The sequence below is a fragment of the Haliaeetus albicilla genome, chromosome 13 (genome assembly GCF_947461875.1).
Source record: "Haliaeetus albicilla chromosome 13, bHalAlb1.1, whole genome shotgun sequence".
Lineage (NCBI taxonomy): Eukaryota > Metazoa > Chordata > Aves > Accipitriformes > Accipitridae > Haliaeetus > Haliaeetus albicilla.
In genome coordinates, this window is record NC_091495.1 from 6,313,656 (window position 1) to 6,334,130 (window position 20,475).

Sequence of the window (20,475 nt, forward strand, 5' to 3'; positions counted from 1 at the left end):
AGAACAAGTTACCTCCACTTTTCAAGAATTCACTTGGAAACCAGTTAAAACAGAGATTAATGTATTCCCTCCATCACACTTCTTCCTATATTTGCATGATGAACTTACAGATCCCATATATTTCTGATCATTTACCATTATTGCCCTTTGTACAACCTGATGACAAATATCACAGTTTTCATCTCCCTTTTTTAATAAAACTGGTTTCCCCCCACTATTATTTTTTTATCCTGTATTATTTTATATCTGAATACAATATCTGATAGTGCTGATAGTTTTCATGGGTTAGCAAGAAGTTATTTTGCAGAATTCAAGCAGGCAAAATGAGGTTGAGATATTTACCAACAAATGAATTACAGGGCTGTTGCAGTAAAATATCCAGCATGACTAATGCACCTAACTAGAGTACAGATATACCTGTACTTTGGGGAGAATGTTCCTGATGTACCTTGATGTAAACATGGTTAACAACCTTGTTAAATTAGGATGGACTTTAACCAAACAGCTTAGAAAAATACTTGAGAAAAACGATGAAAGAGTAAGATAAGGTATGAAGATGTGTGTATAAAGGAATTCTCAGAGCTGCTTTTCCCAGGGCAAGGTAAGTGTGCCTTAATGGTTAACAAGGTTGGGACTATAGAAATTGATAACAGATGGCTACTTGTTTTCTGCTCTCTGTTATCTCTATTACTAGCAATACAGGAATGTCCTATCACACCTGTGTCTGGTTTCTGCTGAGTAAATCCATTATTTCTTTGCAATTATTTCAGTGATCTTTCTAGGAGATAAATCAGATCTAGACAAAATATCTTAAGTTAAATGGTCAGGGTAGCCGACATTACTCACTTTATTAAAGAGGACACAAAAAGCTTTTATTCCCTTGAACAAAATATAAGATATTCTATATAAATAAAAACACAGTGGAGTTGAATCCAGAATTTCAGATCCATCTCCCTTGAACACTATGATGGTTCCAATCCTAAATTGGATTCCATATGTAAAAGTTCTGACATTTCTGTCCCAGGAGAGTTGCAGCAGTGGTCCTATAATATTGTTTGGTTTATTCCCACATCAGAATACTTCCAATAAGAGTGATAGATTTCAGTTTCTGTACCACAAAGTTTGCAATCTAAAACAAAAGCCTCTGAAGAAAAGAAATAGCCTGAGAGAGTCCAGAGAAAAGACCTAGTTCTTATTATTTTTATGATGGCGATTACTGCAGTAGATAAAAGCTTTTAGGAGGGACTAGTATGGAGCCTGTAACATGCAACCTGCTGCATATTCCATGTCTTACAGAATATTAACCAGAAAAATACAAACAGTAACCTGCACTGAGAGCTGAAGTAACACAAGAACTGACAGGATTCTAGCATCATTGACACCAAGCCAATGATATCAAATACCCAGATCCTAAGGAACTTCAGTGGTCATCTGAATTAACCTTTTTCCATCATCACATCATTCCATATCACAGCTGTGTGTGGCAGAAGCAATTTTTCAATCAGATCTTTATTTCAGTGAGTTTATCTGTTGCACTGGTCAGCTAATATCTGCATGTGTTCATAGATTTTACTTTTTACATTTAATTCCCCTCGTCCTGAAGTTTATTAGTCAGCCACTTTTACTGCGGCAGTGAACAAAGATCGAGAACAAGGCCCCAGTCTGTTAGTCTCCGCCAGTTCAGAGCACAGTCTCTGTTCTACCACTTCCACTTCAGATGAAGCAGCTACAGGCTAGCAGAGCACCCATAAGATCAAGGAGTGGCAGCCAGTTAGGTACATGATGATTATTACTTTAGAAACAGCAAAAAGTGATGGTAGACAGGTTTTCACTAGACTGTGTTCTGGAAGCTATATTTTATTCTTCAAAGGCAAGGTCCATTTCTTATACTTGCCTCTTCTTTTGAGATGCAGACCTTAACCAAGTTGGCCTTCAAACCCCCACTTTGATCCATCTATTGGAGTCATGCATTGAGTGGTCTCAACTTTCCTATGAGTAGAACAAATATTTGGGCAACAACAGACATAAAAGGTAGATACAAAATAAGTGAATATTATTTAAAGTGTACAAAACCATCCTTTTAAAAGGAACATTCGTAGAAAACCAGTCTTTTTGCACATGACACTTCTCATTTCTATGTGGATAAAAAAAGCTAGTCTGAGTTTTTCATTTTACAGAAGAAATTATTGCAGTACAGAAAAGCTAGACAACCTGGCCAAACAGCAGGACAAACAGTGATGAAACCAAGGATGAAATTTTCACAAGTACTCAGTGCTGAGCTCCTTTCTTACTACACTCAGTGGGAGAGAAGTTAGAAAAACATTAAATGCTTTCCGAATAATTCAACGTAGTGAGAAACCACCCACTGTTTTCACTGAGACTATAATCTGAACCCAGAACCTATACCCTGTTGACTGAAACATAACATGTACATATCTTTACTTTGTTTACAGTTCCCAGCACTGATGCCCCAGCAGAAGGATGCAAAGTCAAAGTAAGATCGATTAAAACAAAAGTAAACACACCACACTGTTTTCCTACACTGACCTGAAAGGCATGAAAGCAACATAAGCTTGAAGAACAATGCAAGTACTACCAATTTTCCTGGAAGGGTTTTGTTTTGTTTTCTGGAATAAGAAACAACTATAGAGTAGCTTATTTCACAATGCATCATCCAGTGAATTTCCAAGAGCAAGAGAGTTTAGAGAGTTCAAAGCATATTCTGTTATCACAACTCCTAGGTGTCCACTGTATCTTACTTGGATAACGATTTGTAGTGAGTACAGCCACTCAACTCAAGTAATGTTGCAGTCTCCTAAGATATAAACTGAATGTTTAATTTATAGTTATTCACATCTCTTCCTTGTATCTCAGGAAAATCTCTTTAGCACAAGAAATGCTTTTTACATTAAAACCACTAAGAAAAAAATACATATAGATAAAATTGAGTACCCACCAGTTTAGGGGCACCACTGATAACATATCTGATTTTGAGATATCTTTCCCACGCTTTTAAGTTTCTCAGGTCTCCTAACCTGACCGGTGTTCACATCAGCATTTCTTGTAAGAAAAAACGTAATTGTCCCTGATCCCTTACCTACACTGACGTCAGAGGAAGTCTGGATGCTGAAAGATGACACAATGTTCAGGATAAACTAAAGGAAAAAAATTTAAGAACTTTCATGGTCAGGGTCTACTGATCTATGAAAGCCTGACTCAGCAGCAACTTAGCAAAAAGCAGGCCCCTATTGGGCGAGGAGAGGGAGCGGATCCCAGAGCTGGTCAGCTGGAGAGGTCAGCGGCAGGACCGCAGGAAAGGTCAAGGGCCTGGCAGACAGTGCCTGGGCCCTGTGCCCAGAGAGGCCAGGCAGGGATGGCCAGCAGGGCACCAGCAGGGTAATTGTCTTGCCTGCCCCAACTCCACAGCCCTCAGCAGGACCCCAGCGGTGGGATATGGCTTGCCATCATCCACTGACAGCAACTCCTTCAGGCTAAGACTTTGTGGAGACCAGCTTAAGTGCAGCAAACCCCCTCGTAAGCAGACATTAAAAGAAGAAAGAGGACCTGCAAAAAATTCAGACATTCCACTGCTTATATAAATGATAATGGTGAGCGAGTACATACACTGTATTGAGCCTTAATGGATCTCCCTGCCCTTATTTCAGTCTGTGCCATGCCATCTGGTGGCTGTTCTTTACAACTTGAGATGGTCTCTAAACCGGCCCACAAGATGGACATGTAGATAATGTAACCAGCAAAAGCTGAAAAAGCCAATAGCTAGAGAAAGGGAAGAATAGGAGAAAGGGAAGAACAGAGACACTTTTAAAGCAATTTAAAAAAATTGTGAGCACAGGAATAATTATTTGATGGGACAAATACAATACATTTGTTTCTCTGGGAAAAAATATCTCTAAATTATTTCACCTATCAGTTAAAAATTCTTCTGGCCCTACCCGGACTGACAAGGCACAGTAGGATGGCTTCCTATCAGACTCAGCTTTTCCTGCATTGCATAGGACACTTCAACAGCTGCCCTGACAAGCTATAAATAATTAACTTAATCCACATTGTGCAAGCAACAGGGCAAAAGATTACAAAATCCATTTATGCAATTGAGACGTGTTACATTGGGACACCCAGAATACACCTCAGCAAGCTGATTGTCCTCTCCTAGTTTTTATGCATAAGATGGAAAACATTGGGAAAAACAGACATAGCATAAGCTAAATTTAATTTAAAATATGGAACTCCTAGGCTGGAAGAAGAATAAACAAACATTTTTAAAAATACTCATTGAGATTCTGTCATACAGCATTACTAATGTTGAAATTCAACAAAAAAAGAAACAAAAAATAGTTGTTTATTCTATTTATTCCATTGTAAAAACTGAAAGGGATATGAAATCTGGCATTTGAGATAAACCAGGATAAATAACCCATGTAACTTTTTTTTCCTTCCCCTTTTCAATTTATGCTCTGCCAAGATGACAGTTTTCCTGTAGGCTTTTTATTTTTAAAAAAGTCTTCGCAAATCATTCCAGCAAATCATTCTAGATGTATTGATAATGCAAACTTCTGCAAGTATTCTCCACAATGCAAAAAGTTTCCAAACAATTGTGACTGACTAGTTACAATTATATATACTATTCAATCATTTAAATATCACCATACAATTGATAGTATTCACTTCCTTGCCTGGAGAAGGCAAAGTCTTGTCACTATTGCTTGGTGAGACATTATAACCTTCTTCACTGACTCCCAGTGAAAAAAAATCATGACCAAATTCAGCATTTCTGTTTTAGCCTTTCCATATAAAGGATATCTCAAGATCACTGCACACTCCAGAATTATTAAACTGTTGATCTGTTTATCCCACATCCTACACACTATTTTAAATATGTATCTTTGAGTTACAAGAGTGAGAGCCAGAAAGAAGAGCTGGTTGCCAGTTATGGTAATGCACTGGAAATTTCCCTCAAGGGAAAGGAGAAATCACTCCAGATGACACTATCTTTAACAGGGCAAAACCCATAACTGGAAAAGTACAGGCAGGCAACATTCTCAGAAAATATGACAATGCTCTGATGAAGAGGTACCAAGTGAGTTATGATGTAAAAAGAAATCTAGAGCTTTTTTCCACTGAGATGTCAGAGGACACTTATTTGATGTCATAGTCTGTATTTTAAGAGTCTTCTCTCAGGTAGCATGGCATTCAGCATGGGCCAAGCAGTTCCACAAGAGGGAGACTGATCTTAGAGGGGTCTTGGATCCAGGCAGTCTCACGCTCTGCTGAGCTGAGTGCACCCAAGTTCAACAAGAGACTGTACAAATATGTCCACAGACTAAGTCCAGCAGAGGTCACAGTGTTCACACAGTCAGATATCTCATCTATGGTTATGACTAGGTATTTTGAGTTTCCCACCCAACTCCACAAAACTTCTGGGTGCAAGAAAGGAAAGGCTGGAACAGGTGAATCTTAATGTTTCTGCCTTGTCATTTCTCCTTTCCTTCATCTTTTAGTCTGACTCATCCATAATAATTGTCTTAAGACAATGACCCTTACCCCTTTCAGCTGAGAGTTTTTACTCAGAATCCACTTTCTTTGATTCATCCAGAACTATGACTTCAGAAGTTCCTTCAAAGTTTCCAAACAGACTAGTCATAAATATGCTTTGACAGCGATCCGCCTAGAGAAGTTTCTTGAATAGATCCCACTACAATATCGATCCCTAAATCTTGTGGATCTATCATGAATTCCTGAAAATCAAAGTTGATACAGGACACGTTCCATGTGTTATAGTCTCTCTAGACCGAATCTGCTACTTGAGGCAGCAGTGATCTGTGGTGGAGTGTGATCCTGCAGGCTGGCAAGTTCCAACCATGCTGTCAGAAGAAGGTTGATTACCTTTCTGATGTAGGCTGTTTGTCTGGAAAGGTGATGACATATTTCCCTTCCTTACATTTTTCCCCTACTCGGTTGCCTACTTCTGCTCTGCAGCTTACCAACTGAAAGCTGGCTTACTGCTCCCTTCGTACAGCCTTCCTGACACATTGCTTGAATGTCTTTCCTTCATTTCATTTCCTTCTCCTTGACTGTGTTTCATAAGCAAATGTCTTCTATTTGACCTTTTCAAAACTTGTGCTCATTAAGTTGTGGGGTTTTTTTTCACTGGTGCATCTTATTGTTCACACTTCATCAGCAGAAATTTCTTTTCCCTTTCAATTACTGCTGGGGATCCTTAAGGCAGTTTAACAGAAACTAAAACCTGCCCAGACAGGCTAAAAACACATTGTGAGCAAGCTTATCTCAGGCATTCAGGTCTGTTGTGGACATACAAAAAGTATACATTGTTCTAAAACCAAGACTGACTGCAGAAGCAGCCCTTTGATCAGCACATTTATATAACAAGTACTTAGAGACCTGAGTATTAATATCTGATTAATCAGATTGTGATGGTTTAACCCCAGCCAGCAACTAAGCACCATGCAGCCACTCACTCACTCCCCACCCACAGCGGGATGGGGGAGAAAATTGGGAAAAGAAGTAGAACTTGTGGGTTGAGATAAGAACGGTTTAATAGAACAGAAAAGAAGAAACTAATAATGATAATAACACTAATAAAATGACAACAGCAATAATAAAAGCATTGGAATGTACAAATTATGCACAGTGCAATTGCTCACCACCTGCCAATCGACACCCAGCTAGTCCCCAAGCAGCGATCCCCCGCCCCCACTCCCCCCAGTTGCTTTACTAGATGGGACGTCACACAGTATGGAATACGCCGTAGGCCAGTTTGGGTCAGCTGTCCTGGCTGTGTCCCCTTACAACTTCTTGTGCCCCTCCAGCCTTGTCACTGGCTGGGCATGAGAAGCTGAAAAATCCTTGACTTTAGACTAAACACTACTGAGCAACAACTGAAAACATCAGTGTTATCAACATTCTTCTCATACTGAACTCAAAACATAGCACTGTACCAGATACTAGGAAGACAATTAACTCTATCCCAGCTGAAACCAGGACACAGATATATACATTTAATCTCTTATTCAGACATCCGATTCTGCTGTTTTCCTTCCCTCCTGTTCCTATGACACCGAGCTCTCTCCAGTGAATGTTTCATGACTACATTCACCAGAATTACCTTCCATTCTTTTATTGTCAGCTGGTTCCTCATCCATGGAGGAAACCAAATCTAAGTACATACTCCATAACAGTTTCAACACCCTTTTGAAATAAAAACTGCCCCCAACACAGCCAGGATTTTGAGAGATTCTCCACACTTTTTTTTCCTTCAGCTGGTAACTTCAGTCCCAATAACCTCCTAGTTCCAAGAAAGCATAATCAGCTTCTTCCATTTGGTGCAAAGTGGACCTGTACCATGTTATCTATTCACCACTTCCCCATTTCCCATCCTCAGATGAGGTTACTGTTTTCTCCTGTGGTTCTTAGTCTTCAGCATGCAGAAAAACTGGTTTAAGCCCTCCTTTGTGTCTACACTTTTCTCCCCAAACAGTTAAAAGTCTTTCTGTTGCCACCCTCACAGTACTTCTTCCCACAACCAAACAAGTTAGAGTCCTCAGTCAGCTTCTGACACAGCTAAGCATCCCCATCTAGGCTTCTATGCTCAGCTTGGAAGATTTACCTGAACACTTCCACCCTAATTTTCTGAGCCCTGCAGTATTTCCTAAGCAGCTTAGGAACCCAGGAACCTGGCTGAGAACACAATCATTAGGATGAAGGATCCACAAGTTCATCCATCTGGCAGAGTAACACCCCAGGCCCCATTAGGACAAAGTCTTGAATCATTACCCCTTTGACTTCCTTGAGGTTGAAGGCAGTGGACCTCCACCCTTAGATATGTAGTGCTCCTCTGCATCTCCCTTCATACTTCTGACCTCAATGGAGGGGACACTTGGTTGCAGAGAAGACCACCAACTGCCAGGTGGGATGGTCAGTGTCTGGCTCCTTGGTGTAGAACAGTGGGTTCTCCTCCTCACAGCAGCGTTGGTGCATTCCAGGATAAAGCCAGCTGCCTTCCTCCAGCCTGAGTGTCCTGCAGATGAAAACCATGTACTTCCACTTTTGCAATTCAGTCACTATCTACATAGCCATTGTAGCTCATTTGGCAACTGGTATGTTTCACCTCAGCTGGTACCTCTTATCTGGCATCCTTTAAAAAGGTGTCAGTACATCCCCAACAAGTCAGGACCATAACAAAGGTGGAGAGCAACAAAGACAGGAACAGAAATGGCAATAGAGACAGTAGAGTGTCTTGATTTCCCCCCTGAGAGGTAGAAAATAGGCACCTGCTGTCCTCCCTCAACTGAGGAAGTCAGATAGTCTCTGCCAAACAAACAGTTAACTTTGGTTTCCTTGCTACCCTAGATCCTCTTAGTAGCCTAAAGAAAAAAGTCTGCAGTCCAGCATAGTTTACTATTTCTCTGTTAGTAAACAGCTCAATGACAGCAAGCTTTTCAGGCATAAAACAGCAGCAGACCCTAAATGAGCTTCTTCCTTTTCACACAGGTTTGGCTTTGTGAACTTCCTGCCTGAGGTCCCTGCTCTGCTAGACAGGAAACCCCAAAACAAAGCATCCATACCTGCTTTGTCCAGCCTCTGTGACTTTTTCCAACACACATGCAATACTTGGAGATGAACAATTTAGACCTAGCCATGATTTCTCTAGCCCCAGACAATTTCTTCTAGTAAAGAACTCCTTTGCCAGTTACAGCTTCCCCTTCTGGCCCACCCCATATCACATAATGCATCAGTTAAACCAGCACAGTGAGAGTCCAAAGAGCATAGCAATCTCTTCTTGCTAGAATTCTTGGACACCTCCCTTCTGTGTCTTTCTACCTAGGCATCATTTAGTCTGCCACACCTATTTCCAGCTCCTTCAAACAAGGGCCCCATCCTGTTGAAGAGTAAGGCAGCACCTACAGGAAGGCACTGACCTTGTTTAAACCATCTAAGTGATACCAGAACAATAGGATAGTGCAGAGGGCAGGACCTGCCCCATTGCTTAATTAATAGTACTTCCATAAGGATCAGTTATTGATATTACAAAATCTTCAGACACATTAAAGAATGCCCAGATAACTACTTGCTAGTCAGGCGAATATTAGTATTGACTGAATCCTGAAATGAAAGCTATGCTTGACTCATGGCAAACCCTCCACAACCAACTACACTTAGTTGTAATGAATGTGTGTAAGGTATGTGGATTGCCAGGATGGCCCAAGTCCAATATTGACAGAGAGCTAGACTCAATGAACCAAGCTAGCTACCTTGCTGGTGGAAAGTAGGGGACTGAAGCATTACCTCATCATCTACTGGAATGGAGTGAGAAATACTCCAGAGCCTAACTGGAGATGCAAGGAGAAATTAACTTTTGGAAATACTACATTCCGCTTCTGAAGTTATGCAATCCCACAATGACAAAAACCTATCTGGGGACAGACATGGCAGAGGAACTCTGAAGTCAGACATGGGATACTACACATGCCACAGACTGATCCTTCAAAGAGTATACCAGAAACAAAGCAAATAAGATTTCTGCTCTGACTCATTCATATTATCAGATGCCTCAAATGACTCAACAGTACACTGTCAATGATGTCATTCTGGAAAGTTTATACAAGTGTTTATAATTACCCAGAAACTGTTTATAAATTGGCAAACCAAAGGAGACGTCCTATTCACAACATAATCCTGTTGTATTCTCCTAGTGTGGCTCTGAAATTAATACAATATGAACAGTAAACTTAAAACCTTCTGACTGGAATCAATTTACCAATCAGGTACAGACCAAAAGTTACACCTTACAAATGAAAGAGCACATACAAAAATATTGACATATTGCCACAGAAATCATTGCAAGAAAAAAAATAATAGGGCACAAAATTTGCAAGAACTGCAAAATAACAGAGAATGAAAATGTTTCTGCCTGTTTATTTATAGTGTTACACTCAAGATGTTGCTGATGCACATAAGCCAACTACAACTGTGACTTCAAAGCTATGCCTGTACAAAGGTGTAGAATGTTATCAGAGAGGAAGCATCTTATAGCACTATAAAGGGTAGTTTTGGTCAACTGAACTGCTTACTAAAAAATCCTAAAACCCCACCTACAGAAACTTTTCTACAAACCATCAATTGCTATATTCATTTGGGTTTTTGTAGGATATACATCCCCAGGAGAATTATAAACTTGACCCTATGTATCCCATATCTTTCCAATTAAGCTCCCAAAGTCAATTGTTAAAGGCTTAGCATTAAAGTTATAATTCAAATCTGAAATGTGCATATTAATGATTTGAGAAGAGCCTTTAGGAAATACCAGAATTCCTTTAAGTCTACCCAATGTTTAAGGTTGATTTGACTGGATCTATGCTTTAAAAATTTTAACAGGTATATTCATTCATTTTTGCACGTTGCTAGTACTGAGCCACATATTTTCCATGTAATAGCTTCATGTTGCTATGTTACCAGGAGCTAAAATAATCTAATGAGCATTAATTAACATTTGCACAACACTCTGATGTGGTTACTTGCAGTTTTATAGACAGGAAAAGCTGAGAAACTAAGAGGATCTCTTAGATCACATGGTGAATCAGCAATAGCACAGGAATAGAGACAATAAATCGACACTCCCATTTCTACAATGTCTAGACTAGGCCCTTTTTAAGTGACTGAACCATCCAACTAATTCTATTACTCCAAAATATTGCTTCAAATTATTCTTTTGAAATTAATATTACAGCTTTCCATCCAATACTTTGATTTGGTTTGATTTTCATTTACTCTAGATTCTTATAAGAAAAATAAAGGTTCCTTCTTAAATTATTAGAAAACAGCAACTGCAATACTGCAGAGCTAAATGAAAGTTCCTATGATTTCACTTTCAGCTCCCACCTGCTTCTGTGGCAGAGTGGGCAGTGAAGAAGAGTTTTCCAGGTCTATATATAGCATTCACATGTCTACACATACAGACATTTCCACCAGGCTCTCCCAGCTGATCCAGCAACAGACCACAGGAGAAATCACAGATTATAGCCAGAGGTCTTCACTCTCCTTTTGCCTGCAGATCCCCCTCTTTCCCAATAATTACATTGTCCAGATGTTACCCGAGATCATCTAGCACATTTGGTTACATATCAGTAAGTCCATTTGCTCTAGAATTTTTAAGGCAGAACATCAGCTGTCAACTTCAGAGCCCTCCTCAGAGGAGGGTCTGACACACACAAACTCAGGAAAAAGTGAGTTCTCAGTCTCACCCTGCACCCACATGCTTTTTAGATGCAACAAACACTCTCCTGAAATAAACATGTCCATCCAGGAAGAATTGTCTTGCAGAGACAAGTCCAGTCCACATATCAGTTCAAACACTCCCACCATGTGTAAGGATCACTTCCAGATGTGTTTACACCTCTTTTGAAGGTTTAATTTTGGACTATTAGAAGTCTATTCAATCAAAAAATTGCAAAAGCTTGGTGTCCTTCACTAAAGAACATGAAACTGAGCAGTTATGCAGATTGCTCCAGGGACTACCAATTGCACAAGCTTTGTAGAACCTTACTTGTCATTTTATCTTGCCAATTTGTTTGCATAATAGTTGGAAAGTGGTGCTGATTAAATTTCTCCTGAAGTTTGATGGGCCAGTGCTAACTTGCCTCTGGTTCAAAGCCAAAACACAGAATAAAGTGAAAACTAAAGCACTTGTAAAAATCAGTATCTTGTGCTTAATTAACCTGCTAATGTTTCTCTTAAATTTAGGTAACTATTTCCTAGTTGGCATTTTACCAATTCCTTTCAGAGAACAACAGTCCTTATTAATAGTTACACTGACTCTACCACAGTTAAATCTTACCTTTTATTTCCCCCATCTTTAGCAATTCTGCCTCCTGAATTTTGTTCCTTTTAAATAAAGAACATATTCAACCCAAAGTGTTCTTCATTGATTTATGCCCATTAAGAATCTGAAAAGGTTTGCTGCTGCCTGAAAGAAGAGTACTTATTCTTACTGCTTCTTCTAGATTAATATCCATGGTTACCAGTGATGGAGTTTTCCTGTGTATTCAGTTTAGTGCTAATAAAATCAACAAGATTATGCAATTAGCAAGATACCATCTAAGATTTTGATTAAATTTTAACATTCAGAATTTCTACATAAAGCTTTATGCTGCTGGGTCGGACAATTAAGACAACTTTGGTCTTGGCAGTTAGGCTCAAAATTCATTCTCCATGTGGCTGTAACAAGTTAGACACCCTGAAGTTCACTAATGCTGCTAATGATTTAATCAATAAGGCACTCGTGTTTATTCTAGAACTAGCACCATGAGATTTTGTGCCTGAAGTGCAGTCTACAGATGACACTTTATTCCCTAGTTATAATGAAGACAATTACAAGTTGTATTGAGCCAGTAATGATGATTTTACAGGTAACAGTGTCCATTCTATTTCTAGCTCAGATAATGAAATATCCTACAGAGATGTGTTTACAACGACTTGGTGAGACCATAGTAAACTGAAGCGATTCAAACTAGTTCTGCTTTTTCCCCACTTCCATTAATAAAGAATGTAATGAGATGTCCATTATCGCGAGATCTTTTTAGATTACAAATCCATCATTTGCAATAAATAATTGATGGTAACACTTTAATAAGTCACAGGAAAACACTTATTACTGCCTGACTAGCTTCTGCTTGTGCTCAGCCACAGTAGAAACAAATTACTCCCATGGCCTCCAATTGACTGACACACCTCAGAAAGCCTAACGTCACTGTTAGGAGGTCATTTTTACAGATGTGTGTATGCTTTCCCATGGCAATCACAAAAGAGCAAACATTGACTGATTTAAGTAACCTGTTGTTTTGAGATGAGTATATCAAGAATTATCAGGACTTCAATCCATCCTTGTGTAGCAAAATGTCTAGATTACTTATCAGTTGCAGCTTGCAACACCTTTCTAGCCTCTTCCCCACTTCAGGTAAATGGTGCAACCCCAAGCAGAGCCAATGAACTTTGGAACATCCACCAAGTATTTTACTGTTCCCACAGTACACAACTGGCTTAAGGATTATTTATGACATGAACACCCATGTCATTAATCCTCTTGGCAAATGGGAGAAATAGAAAATGCTGGAACTAAAGCTTTTTAGGAGTGCTCCCAAAGGTCAAGATTTTGTCCAAACGCAGTGACAGCCTACAACGCATATTCTGATGAAACACAGCAACCTTCCCTACAGTTATAGAGAGTCACATTTGCCCTATCTTATGCCTTCAGGGAAGAGTTTGTTAGGAACAGCACTATCATCTGGCCCCTCCCTAGTTTAGTATTCCTTATGACACTTAATTTAAGCACATGTGGGGAAATAGGCATATGCTCTCCTTTTTTTGCAAAGCATTATATATGTTTCTCATGTCAGTGATGAGGGCAACAAGAGGGAAAAAGCCACACAATGACTTCCAAAAGAGGATGAAACTGATATTGAATATTTTCCTAGCTCAGGTTGCCTTTGGTTGTTTCATGAAGCGTATTCAACCATGCAGAGCTTTTCAAATCTTCTAGTCATACCTTCTTGCAAGTTCACATATCAGACCTAGAATTTCCTAGACAAACTAATCTATTGTTGAGACAGGCACTCCCTGAAAAATGGTTTGTCACATCCTTCTAAAGACAGTATCTGTCATAGCATAGAAGCTGTGGGAAGCAGTATGTGTATTTACCCTGGCTAAACACTACATGAACTAACTCTTGAGCCATTTAATCTCTTGTGCCCAAAAGCAATCATACTACCTTTCAAAAGCTATTTATATAATTTTTTGTTCTACTCTTTTCTTCTTATTATTTTTGCAACATCAAAACATGTGCAAGCATATCTTCAACATTGCCACATTACAGGTTTTCTTCTCTAAGGCACCTAGACCCCAAAGCCTTCCTGGCCATAACACACCAGGAAAGCAATTCCCTACAGTCTGTCACCCATCCATGTTGATTATGCAGGTTGCACTCTCCGCAAAGACAAGTACTTGCAATACCCTGCCAATTCCCTTCCAAACCCAAGTTCTCCTGAATTCCAAGTTACTTTTCCCATGAACTAAGCATTCAGCTAAGCCCAAGGCAAGGACATATCTCTGATGTTTAACTACGTGATGCAGTGAACTTCCCTCGTCTGTATCCACTGCACTGGCAGTCCTAATGCTTTTTAGCTGGTGGAAATCAGCAGATCACATCCATGAGAGACTTTCCTGACAAAAACTGCTGAGTGCAGCTAACACAGGAGGCCTGGTTTCCACTAGGCTGTTGCTACATCAGCAGAGTCAAGGGAGAGGGAGCTAGCGTGCCCTGTTTCAGACTGTATCACAAAAACAAGATCATACCTTGGACTTGCACTACACTGATCACACCTCTTTCAGGTACTCTTGCTAGCTGTCCCAAAGAATGTATATGCAGAGTGTACAGAGTACAGTCTCCATTTGCCCTAAAAAGTTACCCTTCCAACTTAAGGTAGCACTTTTGCCCCATAAATCTAAGATCAAAGATCTTAGGAATGTCCTGAAGTTCCAGGATATTCTGCTGTTACAGACACCTCTTCCCCCTTCAGTTTAAGAAGCTCAGGTGAGTCAGACAACAGAACTGCTAACAACATTGTGGGCTTGTTGCTGGTTTTTTGTTTTGGTTTGGGGGGGAGAGGGTGTTTGGTTGGTTGGTTTGGTTTTTTTATGTAAGCCAGTTAAGAAAGATTGTTCCTCATATTTCCCAATACTAGTTCAGCCCACTTACTACTTTGCAGGCAGGTGAGTCCAGCTGCATCTCTAACCATGAAATCTGTTCAGGCAATATGTAAAAAATACCTGCAGTGAAGGTGTAAACCATTCATGACATGCAGCTCCTCAGACATGCCAGCATTTTTAGAAGACAATTAGTAGCAATAATAGCTGGATACTTTGACCTAGAAGGATGTAGAAAAAGAATTAAACAGAGCAGATTGCCAAAAGACCTGCTAATTAACTTCCTCCAAGACCAGTCTATCAGTAGGATATAGTTTGAAGCAATTAAGCATAGGACATTTTTAAAACTTCACTGTTTCATTTTCTAACAGCTTTGCACTAGCTGCACAGATATTGAACCTTGGGGATCAGTTTGCACTGTATTACTTACATCAGCCTATCATAAAGACATATCCTATAACTGCATTTCTATAGGCAGCTGGAGTATGACATTAATATTAAAGTTACCAGCTCATATTTTAATGAGCAACACTGAGCTTTGCAGAGCACCCACAGAAGTCATGCCTGTGTAATATGTCAGGCAGGTTTCCCTCAGCTGAACTTAGCAAGCAAAGGTTAAACAAGTTTTTCATCTAGCATTACAAAGGAGCATAGCTATCCTCTTTACTCACTGAGCAATCTGGCTTTTTGCAATACTGCTAATTCCCCCAGACACTCTTCTATTCACACAAAAATCAAGAAAAACTTTACTAATGATCTTTATAGGTTGCAGGCTGGGCTTTTATCTTTCATGGAAACTTCGTGATTCAGACAATACAACTGCAGTTCTTCTCTTTCTCAAAGGGAAATTCATAGCCTATTTTACTTTCAGCTCCTGAAGAAGACACCTACCTTCTATCTGTCCTTTGATAGCAGTGGAAAGCATATGCTGAATAAGAAAGGAAAAGTTACACTGCAGGCAGATTAATTGAGTGAAATCAGAAGTGCCTTTTGCAGACAGCAAAAATCAACTTGCATTAGCAAATCTCTCCTAATACACTAGCCTAGGTCAGTATCTATGTGGTCTGTTCTGTCAAACTTCCTGTACCCACCAGCAGCTGCCACAGAGCTGCTTGCCTACCAGGCAGGCAGGGGCCAGTTTTGACCAAAACCAGGGCTGCCAAATTTCTGACAGTGCTGTGGCACGTACTCCAGGCATCCAGGGCAGGGCATGACCAGCTGCAGAGGAAGAGGCTTTGTTCCTGCTTACAGGGTGCTTAAGCCACAGGCGCAGCAGCCCAGGCCTGCTTGCTGAGGGACACCAGGGCACCAGCCAGCCTTGGAGTTACAGAGCACATCAGTCTCCCCCCACCCATCTCAGATCTCTTTGTGTAGGCTCAAGCGCTTGAACCTGAACCTCACTTATGGGACGGTCACACCAAGCAGGCTGCCAGCAGGACAGAAAGCCCACAAGACCTGCACCCTGAGTACAGAGAGGGCACATAACCCCTCCTACTGCTTTGTCCCAGTCCTCTGAAAGGCCAGGACATGAGACACCCACCTCCTTCTAGGGGGCTGCTCCATGCAGGGGGAACATACAGATCCCACTGACAGGGCCAGCACCTCATCACTAGCAGGAGCCCAAGCTGGGAGGACTCCCAAGGGCATGCCCATGGACACACCTCCTCACTGCAGCAGGGAGGTGACACACTGGGAGAAAGCCAGTAGGAACCACTGGACTGCCTCCTCGAGCAAGCAGTGCCTCAGACATCAAAAACCATCCCCAGAGGAGGAAGGGGACTCCAGCCTTCCAGGACCAGGTGGCCATTTTGTTCACTCACCAGCAGAAGGCGACCATCAGGCACACAGCCAGGACATCAATGGCCCAGGGCACTCAACCGGCCAAGGACCCTCAGAGGTGGCCAGCAGGCAAATGCCGGAGGACAGGGCTGTCAGACTGCCCAGGCTGCCAGCGGGACCCATTGCAACTGAGGTAACTCACTGTTCCCCCCAGTCTCCCGCTCCCAGAGATGCCACAACTCTTCTTGCCAAAACACTGAGGTACCAGAGGAGCCACCAGAGGAGCCACCGCAGCAGCACCCAACTCCCAGCTACCCCTTTCCTCTGCATTTATTAACTATATACAGGTGCACTCAATTTGTTACTAACACAGCCCATCTGTGGCAGGGCCCATGTGGTACCCCAGAGTGCCACGGAAGATAAAGCACTTTATTAAGCTTCCTCTTTCCCTGTCATTCTCTTCTATTTTTTATTTTTAATATCAGTGTGAGTATTTTGCCACAGCTGCGATTCCAGCAGTTTTTCAGTCAGGCACGCACTACAGTGCTTGCTTTGTTACACTCTGCTGTCCTCGTTATTGCTCAGCAGCCCCATGTCAAAGGATCAGCAAAAGGATCTCTGATCTTTTCTTACCTTCTCCTTGGGTTGAAGGAAACAAACGTTTATGCTAAGACTTGTAAAGAGACATTGCGCATGCTGGATCAGGAGGCAAGGAAAGGGCAGACATTAAACCCCAACAACTCCATAAACCCCCAAGAGGCATTGAATCCTGGTAAGAGTTATAGTCAGAGAAAAAACTTCTATGGCAGAAATTTATCAGTCCTCTATTTTCCCCTATGAAGAATCACATCACTATGCCTTGCGTTTAAACACACATGCTTTGAGTGAGTTACGTACTCCTGTCCACTTGACAGCTCACTTAATTTGGGAAGCACTCATCTGACCCTACAAGCTTCTGGGTAGATACCGCACCCCTGTCATAAACTGGGTGAGCAGCTTTAGGCAAACTACAGGAATTGAAAAGAGCTGTCACTGCCACAGAGGTTATTAAACCTTCCCTGCAGAAAGAAGGGAACCTACGTAAATTGTCATTAGGATGGTGCATCATTGCAATGCATTATTCATATCACGGTGGCATCAGTAAGTTCCAATAAAGTCATAAGCTCCTCCATTCTGTAAGTACATAGCCCCAGCCCTAGATGCCTGAAATTTAAGTAGGTAAGACAGACAAAGAGTGTGGAAATTAGGTATGAGAAATTAAATTATTTTCCAAAGGTCACTCAAGAGGTCTGTGGCGAGCTGAAGTACAAAACCCGAGTCTGCATCTAGTCATTAACAACAGAGGCCTCGTTCCCTCATCTCCCAGTCAGTACCTCTGAAATGCTTTTTTCCTCCTGCCTTCCTCCTCCTTAATGTTACTTTGTTTCTGAGATTTAGTTCCTGGCCCATGCCAGACTTGGCAGACGCTGCCTACATGTCACAGCCCTAGGACCCGTTATGTTATTATAGTTGTTTATTTCAATAATGCTGCGTGTCTCTGTCTTCCCTGTTTTGCCTTGTCATGTTCTCCACATGGTGTTTCTGAATTGTTTTTACAGGCTGCAATCCTGTTCAAACCCAGGGCCTGATAATACAGGTATTGGGAGTTGGATGAAGTAAGGATGATAGTGCTGCATCATGGATGTGTCCTCAACTGCCACCACACAAAAAAAAGTCTCCTTAAAAAGCTACCGAAGTCTAGAGTAAGTAATGTCAGACTTTCCCAGACCTACTAATTTTGAAACCATAAGAGTTTGTTCTCTAGACTGTAATAGCAGAATGAGCTATAAAATGGGAAATGACTGTGTCCTATCCAGCCTTGGGGTAATCTTTAAACACTCTTTATGAATCAGAGATACAGACAATGACACTTTTTATTAATGTACTATTCTCCAGTGCTAAAATGCTACCAAGAAGCTAAGCAATGTACATGTTTGATTGTCAGATATGGTTCAGATTTGATAGTATCCAACAAAACATCTGTTAATTTCTTCAGTGTGGCTGCACTCAACAATGGTGCTACAAAGCTCATGTGTCAGAAACATTCCTATTTAAAAAAATCATTATCTCTCTATGTTTTCCTAGTTATCAAATAACATCACTGGATTGGCCCTTCTGAGTAAGAAGGAAGTTTCTACACATCAAACTCATGAAAATTCCAGAGTAACGGTGGGATTCAGGGATCTTCTCTGATCCCTAGGACACCAGCTCACAAGCCAGCTCACACAGCCTCTCTTGGAACAGGTGTTTGTTAATACTTAGGCCTCAGTAACATAGTTTGTAGCTTCACCATACTCTGGCATAAGGAAATGTTCTGCCACTAGGTAGCCACCTTGAGATTCAAATCAGGTTAATGTAAACTGCAAACAAATGTATTTATAACATACAAAAAAGACTATAGAGGGAGAAATATGTACAAAAGATGCAGGTGAAGAAATGAAAGGGAAAAACAAGTACAATGTATTTGCACCAAGGTTAAATTCTCAAAACACCTTTCCCTCATCACATCTGAACTATTGTGAATATTTTCCTTATACATACACAGACTGTTTAATTAACATGTGAGGGGATCTTGACAGATTAAATTCCCTTCCTTCCTTCACTTACCTGCCTTTCTCAACAAGTCTTATATATTTCGTATTCATTTAGGAAATAGCCTTGATATTTTCTAACTAACCAATAAAGTGAAAGAATGTTTTTTTTAATCTATAACAGTCAAAATCAGGACTCTTTGTTCTCTCTTAGCGTGTGCATTTCATTTCAAAGCCTCTTTTCACTGAACTATGTATTTGATATCAAATTGTTCATAAAAACGTGTATGTTACAAGCATGTAAGGAAAATTAAGTCATTAAGCTCATAACTGGTTCTTGTTCAAGAAGGTTCTTGTGCCTTGGACACAAAAATACTATTTGGAAGCAACTGACCCTTTAGCATCTATACCCTAAAGATTCAATACCATCAACATACTCACAGGTCTTCATTATATTAGGCAAACATTTCAGGCTCAAATTTCCTCTGCTCATATTTCTGCAAACCTACAACAGCTTAGTATGTCACACGGGCAGCTTCTCCTAAAAGAAGCAAAAAGATCATAGAATCATAGAATCATTTAGGTTGGAAAAGACCTTCAAGATCATCGAGTCCAACCGTCAACCCTGCCCACTAAACCATGTTCTGAAGTACCTTGTCTACGTGCTTTTTGAATACCTCCAAGGAAAGTGACTCAACCACTTCCCTGGACAGACTATTCCAAAGTCTGACAACCCTTTCAGTAAAGAATTTTTTCCTAATATCCAACCTAACCCCCCCTTGCTGAACTTGAGGCCATTTCAAGATGAGCCACTGCTTACCATGAGGTGACAGGAAAGAATTCTGCATATATCTAGGCCCATTTAAACCATAATTATCTTGCTCTGTTAAAATACTGTGATTTTTTTTCCTAGGATTGTCTTCAGTTTCTCCACATAGAGCATATTATGTGATAAAAGACTTAATAGAATTCAGAGAATTCATGCAGCTTTGGGATTAGATTCCCTTTTACTTCAATTCTCTCCTATGCTGCACTCAGAGACATCATAACTTTTAGGACTATTTTCAGTATTACTTATGTCACCTAAGTCTCCCCCAATATATATGTGCAGAGGAGAGGTAAGTCATTAGGATGATAGATGCTGCCAAACTGATTCCAGAGTATCTGTGTTGTGCTGTCTAAAGCTACAAAGTGATGGCATTGTCAGGCAATATGCAATATAAGAAAAGTGAGGGTTAAATTTACATCAGGGTCAGAGAAAGAGAATGCCTATGCACCATCCAACCTCATAGCTATTTCTAGCTGCTGTCAGCTTCCATGAGTGAACACATGGCAATGTATGCCACAAGTCCCCAGTAGTGAGATATACTCAAATAAGGGACAGACATCT